Source organism: Pteropus alecto, unplaced genomic scaffold (assembly GCF_000325575.1).
Source record: "Pteropus alecto unplaced genomic scaffold, ASM32557v1 scaffold3, whole genome shotgun sequence".
Classification (NCBI taxonomy): domain Eukaryota; kingdom Metazoa; phylum Chordata; class Mammalia; order Chiroptera; family Pteropodidae; genus Pteropus; species Pteropus alecto.
The window spans coordinates 36,440,706-36,450,092 of NW_006442484.1; the positions used below are offsets into that span (position 1 = coordinate 36,440,706).

Here is a 9,387-nt window from a genome sequence, read left to right on the forward strand (position 1 = left end):
TTTAAAGAGTGCGTTGACAACCCACTTGCTGGGCGGTGTGTGGGGGGGTGAGGAATAGGATGTGGGTAATCTGTGGCAGGCAGTGGCATTATGATTACTTAAATTATCACTAATGGAGGGGGCAAGGTGTTGTGTAATGAGGTGGCTGTGGCACTTATCACCATGGAAACAATGGTAATTATAAAGATGGTGAAATCAACTGGCTTCTTTTGATGGTCCTAGAGAGTATACAAAAGGAAAAAGAGAAACTGAATATCCAACTGAGATTGGGCATAGAAAAAAATCAAGTCTCTCATAGCTTTGAAGGAAATCCTCATCTCCTAAAGTTGATAAAATGTGACTGGGGATCACACCCATGTCTTGAGTGTAACAGTTAATCTGATGACCAATTCAACCCATCAAGTATTTTATACAGAGGTAAAGGAACTAGTTTGAAGAAGGATCTCATGTGTTAGAATGAGGACATTTGGGAAGACAAAAAATAAAGCTGAAAATTTTAAATTCTTATATCCCTTTGACCTTCCTTTTACAGCAGAGGCAGACTTTCTCCTAGTATCTGAGGGAACCAGCCTTTCAGTGACTAGGTCTAGGGAAGTAGCTTCACAAGCTTATGCTTATTCTTCCTAGGACCAACCTCTGCCACCCTGAATTGCCTCCAGGCTGATAGTGAGCTTTAGACTCTAACATAGCCAGAAAGAGAAGTATAAGACTGTCTGGGAAGAAGAAACATTCTAACAAGAAAGACTTGTATAATTTAATTGATTTATATTCAGTAGTCTGAGGAATATATATGGGAGTGAATTATATGGGTGTTAGACCAAGGAAGAAAAATATAAGGCTGGATTATATTCACTCAGAATTTGGGATTTAATGTATCATCTTGAGCACCCAGGAGTGTGTTAATAGTCTATTAGGTTGCTACTTGAAGCCTGGACTCAATCAGTTGTGGTTTATATTCAATGAGGTTGAATAACAACTTCCCTGGAACAGTATAGGGGAAGGAATCAAGTTCAGGAAAATGAAGATAGTGGAATGGGTTTATTATGTGTAACCTGATTAGCCAATCTTTATTTATATTGCCCAAGAGGTCATTGAGGGCATACTCTTTACCAAGACCTTAAGGAATCCATTGATAAGGAAGAGTATCAGTATCCTTGAAAACTGAAGTAATATTTTAGGGTAGCTGGTCTCTCTATGGCAGATATGCTGGCACGGCATGGAACAATGAAATTGCATTCCTTGATGACAGTGGGAATAATAGGATGCCAGAGAGTCGGAGGCCAAGGAGGGGTGTTTATTCATTATAGGCCAAGTAGACACAATTACCATAATAAGCCACAGAAATGGAGTAATAATCAAAATGTTTTGACCTTCACAGATCTTTGGCAGCAGCTCATTGATCATGGAATCCTTAGAAACAAAATATAAGGGCAGCCAACTAAGGAGACACTTGCTATATATAGGGAGAAAAACCCTAGGCCTGGTGATCATAAAATTAACTTGAGTTAAAGTGATGGAGATTTACTTCTTTTTATCCTGTTCCCAAACTTAAGCTATTTATAGATCTAGAGATCCTTATTTGAGAAAGAAGGCAGATCCTGTAAGGAATTATCTGGCAATAAGGTCATATGTATATATAGCATGACTCTTCTTCCACACCTGCCCCAGAGTTACCTTCAGCTATTTAACAATGATTGTGCCTGGAGTAGTGGTTCTTAAAATTAAGTATGCTTTTAAAACATAGATTCACCACACTGGAGAAGGAAAGCAGATAGACCTTATGAGGTTATTAGATATTGTCTCTTAAATAATGCTAATGCCTGGATACCTAAAATACCTCCGAGGTCCACTGGTTAGAATTGGGGTTTTTGAAAATCTGATAATAAATTAGCTATTATCAGAAGGCCCAAGTCTATTTCAAAAAAGTGTCCCCAGGGGCTTTAGGTCAGTTTTTTTTTATAAGCCAATAATATATTGTAAGAATAGGAAAACTTCATAACAGAGAATTCTCTATATGGAATGAGTGCTATTGAAGAATATTGACCAACTCGAAGACCCTGCAACTGTCCTGCTTTGCTAAGATAAACCAAAAGCAATGCTTCATCTCAGTAGGATATATCTTCCCAAATACTTGAACAGTTATAGAGATGGTGAATCCTACAATATCCCCATTTTACTTACTCGCTTGGTGCCCTATTCAAGTCAGATGGATCTTTGAGAATGAGGGTATATATCAGAACTTAATCAAGTGATGATGCCAATCACATCTGATTTTCCAGTGTTCTTCACTGGAGGAAATCAGTATGGTCCCTGACACCTGTGACTTGACAAATGCATTTTTCCCTTCCCTCTATTAGTAAAGATAAACAGAAGCAGTTTCCTTCACATTGCAGGGATAACAGTATGCCTTTACTCTCTTGGCCTAACCCATGTCAACTCCTTTCTCTCTGCAATACCATAATCTGGAGAAAACTTGATTACCTTGATATTTCACAGAATAACATGATCATTGGACTTGTAAATTGGAAGAAGAGGACACTTTTAATGTAAGAGACATGTGTACCAAAGATATGGAGATAGAGTCCATGAAGATACAGGAGCCTGTCATTTCAGTGAAGTTGCTAGGAGTTCAGTGGTCGTGACCACATCAGGAGATCCTCTTTAAAGTGGAGTTGTTTTGCTACACTGCCCTCCACAATGCAAGGAGCACAATGCTTGGTGGGCATTTTTGGATTTTGGAGGAAATAACACATTTGGGCATGTTACTCTTATGTATTTAGAGGTAACCTTAAAGTTGCAAGATTTGAATGGGCCCTGGAGCGAGAAACTTATGTATTTAGAGGTAACCTTAAAGTTGCAAGATTTGAGTGGGCCCTGGAGTGAGAAACTTGGCCTTAACACCTAGCAAACCCAATGGCATTCAAAGTATCTGGCAGACTGACACATCCACTCAGTTCTTCACTTATTTCTTTGCCCCAGGAGGCTAAACTACATGGACTGAATAACAAGCTCCTTTGCCCTTAGTAGGAACCTCTGGCAATTTCCAATAGGAGAATTAGTGTAGACACATAGAATTTTGGAGTAAGGCTATGCCCTCTTCTGCTAACAAACTCATCTCTGAAGAAAAAGCAATCACACTTGCTTCTGAACTTGGTAGAAACTGAATACCTTACCACAGATATCAAAGTACTATGCAACCCAATTGCCCATCTTTAATTGGTGTTATCTAATTTACAGAACCATAAAATTGGAAGTACACACAGCAATTCTACTATAAAATTGAAATGGTATAAATGGTATCATGTAAGTCTAGACATGACACAAGTTTTCCACTTGGTGAAGCACAATTATATATGTTGAGATGCGAAAGTGGTAGGTTATCCTGAATAACTTCCATCTGCTCTTCCATATCCACTCTCTACCATTTTCCATTTCATTCTGTGCTCTAGGAAACTAAGTTATATGGACTACATAACAAGACCTTTTGCCCTTTGGCTTTTACTTGAGTTCAGCTCAGATGAGGAATCTTGGTGAGAGATGGAAGGGAGAGAAAAGAGTGAGATCAAAGTATTTACTTTCCTTTCTCCCTCCTATTTCAACCCCCTTACCAAAGGCTTTCTTTATGCCTCTATCAAAAGTTATAGCTCCTGTTAGATGGCCCTCCCTTCATAGTTGTCTTTTTTTGAGTTTCCTTTAAGCACTTATTCTTCTCACTTCCTCAGTCTTCAGGGAGGTGACAGAACAGTAGTAAGCCAGGAAATATTTAATAGCTGGATCTCTGAAAACAATTTGTGTACATAGGTAGATAGACAGATGGATAAGTGTCTAAGTTTGTTTTAAATTTTTTCTAATATAAAAGATGTGTAGAATACAATTTACAAATAAAATAAACATTGCAGGACTCTACAATAAATTCCTTACAGCCAATTGATTTTCAAAGAATGCTTTTGTTGATTTTTGCTGAACTCTTACAATTAACAAGCAAGTGTAGATCTAACATGAATTTGTACTGATATTTTTATTTGTTAATGCTTATGATGAAAGTGAAACAAAAAGATTTTGGAAATTGTAAATAATGTGAGTGACTTCTTAACTAAATCAGATAATAGAGATAATAGATTCAACTAGTGGAAGAATATATTACCAAATTTTAAAATTATTGTTCACAATGTAATGACTACAGACATGAAACACTTTTACGTATAATCTGCATTATTAACATTTTCTCCGTCACTTAGTCAAATTTCTGCTAATTTCTGAGATGTAAGTTCTCCATCCATGGGTGATTTTAAGGTACCAATGTAGTATCATTGAATGTAAAATTGGGAAGAGTTGTGAAGTGGCCTATTATATATTATTTCTGTCAGATGGCTTAATAGACATAAATCTCAAAAACATATCTAATAGTAAAATGTAAAATAATTGATAAATGATTGATTTAGAATATTTACTACTTTTGCTTTTAATGCAATTTGTTTAATTGTAAGTATATGTAGCTTAATTTTTAATGACGGCTGTGTGTTGACAACTGACTTGCCAACTTCCAAAAATATAACGGTCTGTTCTTACAAGCCAGTATAAGCCTGCTCTGACACAGCATTGTAAAACAGAGCTCTGCTGTGATTTATTCCAGAATACTGTGTTATACCTTATGGTATTCTACATCCTGCTCACACCTCGTAAATAAATAGTTCTTCAATTAAACTCTCCTCAAATTTCCCCTATAAAATCAGCCATCTATTTTCTGTTAGAGTCCTGGTTGGTAAAAGCATATAGATGTTATTTAACTTTATAGAAATGAATGATAACTTCAAGGGCTAAAAAGAAAAGAGGAGGAATGAGGCCCACAGTGTCTCAAATTTGGAGATCAAAAAGAAAAGGGAAAAAATAAAAAATAAAGGAGACTGAGAAATAAAAGCCTATGAAGTAGGAAGAAAAACAGATGAATGTGATGTTCTGGACAGAAAGAGAAGAAAATATTTTAAGAAGGAAGCAATGATGAACTCTGACAAATGTTCAGAGGTCAAGTAACATGACCATTGACTGTAGCAAAATAGAGTTTGTTGGTAACCTCTATAAGTGAACTTTCATTGGAGTGGTGGGGATGGAAGTCTATTATAGTGAGTTAAGAATGAGAAGTGATTAGGTGGAAACAGCAAATATAAAATACTTTTATGATGAGTTATGTTATTAAGGGTAACAGAGAAAAGGGGCTTTAGCTTGTGGGAGTTATGAAACTGGTCAACCAATTTAATATGAAGGAAGACAAATATATGGGGACAAATAAAAATAGATTGGCATATGTAATCATTGGAATATGATGTGATTCTGTTCTGACTGCTTTTGTTTTCTCAGGTAAATAGTAAATAGTGCCATTGGTTGAGAGTGAAAAAGAAAGCATGTGGTCTACGGCGATGCCACCCTAAACAACCCAATCCTGTCTGATCTCGGAAGCTAAGCAGGGTCGGGCCTGGTTAGTACTTGGATGGGAGACCACCTAGGAAGACCAGGTGCTGCCAGTGTAAAAAATAACAATGAAAAATAAGGGATTGTAAGTTGACAAGGTACTTGCAATCTGTGAGGTGAACCAAGGGTTGCCTCGCCTAAAAGAAATAAATAAAAAATAAAAATAAAAAGATCTATAAAAAAAAAAAAGAAAGCAGGTGTTTGAGGTTTAAGGAATGAGATGTGAACTAGTTTTCATTTTTTTTTTGATTTTGTGTTATTTTATTTAGGGAGCAAAATTGAACAGGAAAATGTAATAGGATTGCAAGGACAATATAGGGAGAATAAAACCTCTGCATGCTCAGGCCTTTGATCAGTATTTGACACATATTAGGAGATTCATTTATTTATCTACAGATGTTTTTCCAGTGCCTACCGTATGCTAAATACTGTTCTAGGCAACTGAGATATAGCAATGAACAAAACAAATAAATAAAGCTGCCTGTTCTTTGATACATTAAAACATGAGTTGGCAAACTTATTCTGTAAAGAGTCAGATAGTATATATTTCACATTTTGTGAACCAGGTAGTTTTTGTTGTAACTACTCAACTCTATCATTGTAGCACAAAACAAGTCATAGACAATAGGTAGAAGAATAACCTAGACTGTGTTCCAACAAAACCTTACAAAAACTAGTGACAGACTGGATTTGGCTCCTGGGCCATTCTTTTCCAACCTTTATGCTAAAGGTTAGTTGGTGCAATGAAGACAAATAAAATACAGAAGGGGACTGAGAAGTACTTGAGTCAAGGGTTCCATTTTTTTTTTTTTTTAGGCAAGGCAACCCTTAGTTGACCTCACAGATTGCAAAGACCTTGTCAGCTTACAATCTCTTATTTTTATTTTTATTTTTCATGCCTACAGTACCTGGTCTTCCTAGGTGGTCTCCCATCCGAGTACTAACCAGGCCCAACCATGCTTATCTTCTGAGATCAGATGGGATCAGGCTTGTTCAGGCTAGCATGGCCATATACATGGGTTTCATTTTTAAATGTAGTGAATAGGTGAAGTCAAATTAAGAAGATAGTAAGTAAAATGGAGTGTCAGAGGGTTTTTAGCAGGAAACTGACATGATTTGACTTGCAAGATCACTTTGGCTGCTTTTTTGAGATAGGGAGGGGCCAGCAGGAGTCAAACATAATTTTTGAAAGAATAAATGAATGAACAAATGAACAAAGAAACAGATGAATAATGATGCATATTACTCAGTTGAATATTTGAGATTGGAAATATCAACTGGGGAGTCAGTGGAAGAGATCACAGAAGCTAGAAAAAAGCAGGTATAGAATTATAGGAACATTATATCAAGAACCTCAGAGAATAATCAGAACAGAGACTGACAAAGAAAGAAAAATTAGTGAAGATGATAGAAAAAGTAATTAGAAAGATCTGTGTTTGATATTCACTGTATGTTTCATATCCTTGGAGAATTAAGTTTAACAGATGATGGACTAATTACAATGCTTTTCTACACAAAAAACCTTAAATTTTTTAATGAAAAGAAAAAAAAGATAAGAGGATAATGAGTGGAAAGCTATAGATCTTAACATTTTCCTACAACTTGCTACATATAAGTAAACCAACCAATTAATTATATTATGAGCATACTCACTACTTAAGCAACTAATTCATTCATTAATATTTATTGGCCATTGATATTTACTGAACACTATGCTAGGAACTGATCTCTTCATTACAGTCCAAAACATTTTGCTGGAAATCAGTAAACGACACTGACACACAATGTTATTCACCTATCTACAAGAAATTCTAGAAGAGTCTGAGGAGATTAATAAGTCAATATATTTGTGTAACTAATCAAATTAAAAAAGGTTAAATTGAATATCACTGGCTTCTCACATTTCTATCGTTCTTTATCTCTTTGAGTGCTCATTCCTTCCAGATCTTAACCAAGGAATTTGTAGGTGAAAGAACAGTGTGATGAAGCCAAAAATCAAGAGCAGAGACCAAAAAGTCATATAGGAATGGTTATTAGAACAGAAGAAATAGAATTCAGGTCACATAATATCTAAGTTCTATTTACCTATTCTTCATATTTTCTAGAAAGTGTCTTATTTATAAATATGCTTGTAAGAACTTACAATTTTTGATGACGTTGAACATGTTTTAGTTCCTTGATTTTAAATCTCTAAATAAAGCTTTGTCTGCTTATTAGCTGTCTAGAGGTATGCTGGCCCATATGACCTTCTACTGTAATTTACTTATACTCATAAAGTCAGTAGTCTCAGGTTTCAAATTTTTCCATTGTAATACACATTTAAATCTTTGAACTCTAATATTGAGTAAACTCTGGAATGACTTTGAGCTCTGGATGCTGAGCTTTGTAACCCTGAACCTCTCATAAATTGGAGAAAACCTCTAAAGCAGCCAAAACAAAGCTCTTGACTTTCTAAATATAACATTTGTTTGACTCCCTGACTTAATTGTGAACTCTGTTTTTCCTTGACTGGTTTGCCACTATCATTTGAAGTTAACCTTTTTCTACTTAGTTGAAAATCATGCTTTAGTGGATTAAAAGACAAAATTACATTCCTTCTAATTAAATCTCAGAAAGTCTCTAAGATGTATCTTGAAAAAACAAAAACACATGTGCGTGTTAATTTTCCTAAACTATAATGAAGGATAATGAATCCTCCCTTTAACTATTTTTCCTTCCTTTTCAGTATGTGGACAATAAATTTAGTATGCTACTTAAATTCTAACTTTACTTCATTAATTTAGTTTTATCTCATCAATCTTTACTTTTATTTTGCAGTCTTGAAATAATCATTTAAACCTATTTTTGATTCTGTGAATGTGACTTTTAAAGCTTAAAAAGTTATACGTTCTTGTTATAACAAAGTTAATCAATATAGAATTTCTTAAAATAAATGAAAGCTCTTCTGCATTTCTTCTAATCCCAAAGCGCTTCGTAGAGGTAATTGTTATGAATTTTGATAATGGAATGGTATATATGTTTCTAGACTGTTTTTTCTGCATATAAACCTACATGCCTTCACATTCGCACTCGTATATGTTCTACAACTTGTATTTTTAAGTTATTGTGTATGGCACAAATCAGTACTATTATTAAGTGAATGGATGGTTAAGTGAGTGAATAAATGAATGGCTAACTATATAAATAAATAAATATCTCACGAGATACTTGAATATTTTTAATACCGCTACTGTATTGGAACACTTTTCTTTTTTGTAGTATAGTGATTAAGTAAAATGCCTATTTAAACTTTTAGAAAAACATTTAATGCCAACATTAGAATTAGTTCAGATAAACAGGTGACAACTGATAATTTGTATTATTTTTCATTTTCAAAAAGATTGCTGTTAGGTGTTTTGTGCTTAATATGTATAAACTATTTAAGTAGACTCAAAATGTAAATGAAAAAATACAGAAGTATTAAGAGAGGTACAGATAATGATTTCATTAAATCTTATTAGCATTTTTAATATGTAATTTACTGCCTCTGCCTAAATAGACCATTCTGAAATTATATGATTTTGAATATAGATCCAGTGTATTCCACTGCAATGCTTTCTATAAAGAAACATGGAAAAAATGTGGACTCTGATACTGTGTTTTTTGCCAGTTATGAACAAATTACATCCCTTTGGCTTATAACATATAGGTAATATCTCTTCAGGATATATTCTGTATATATATCAAAACATTAATTTTGAAACTGTAAGCTTGTGTAAGTGCCTATGAATTCATAATGTGCGGGGTGCCTTGCAACCAAATATATATTCAGTTCCCAGCATTATTGGTGTTTCCAGTTTCAATAACTATAATATTATCACCTTTGGACTTTTATGGCATCTTTCATCCGTGGATCTTAAAGGGCTTTACAAACATTAATTC

The 9,387-nt window shown here is 34.6% G+C and overlaps 2 pseudogenes; one reads left to right on the forward strand and one right to left on the reverse strand.

The window, feature by feature from the left end:
• Positions 1–5,404: 5,404 nt before the first annotated feature.
• On the forward strand, positions 5,405–5,522 carry LOC112470824 (annotated as a pseudogene).
• Positions 5,523–6,362: 840 nt separating this feature from the next.
• On the reverse strand, positions 6,363–6,481 carry LOC112470541 (annotated as a pseudogene).
• Between the last annotated feature and the right edge of the window lie 2,906 nt (positions 6,482–9,387).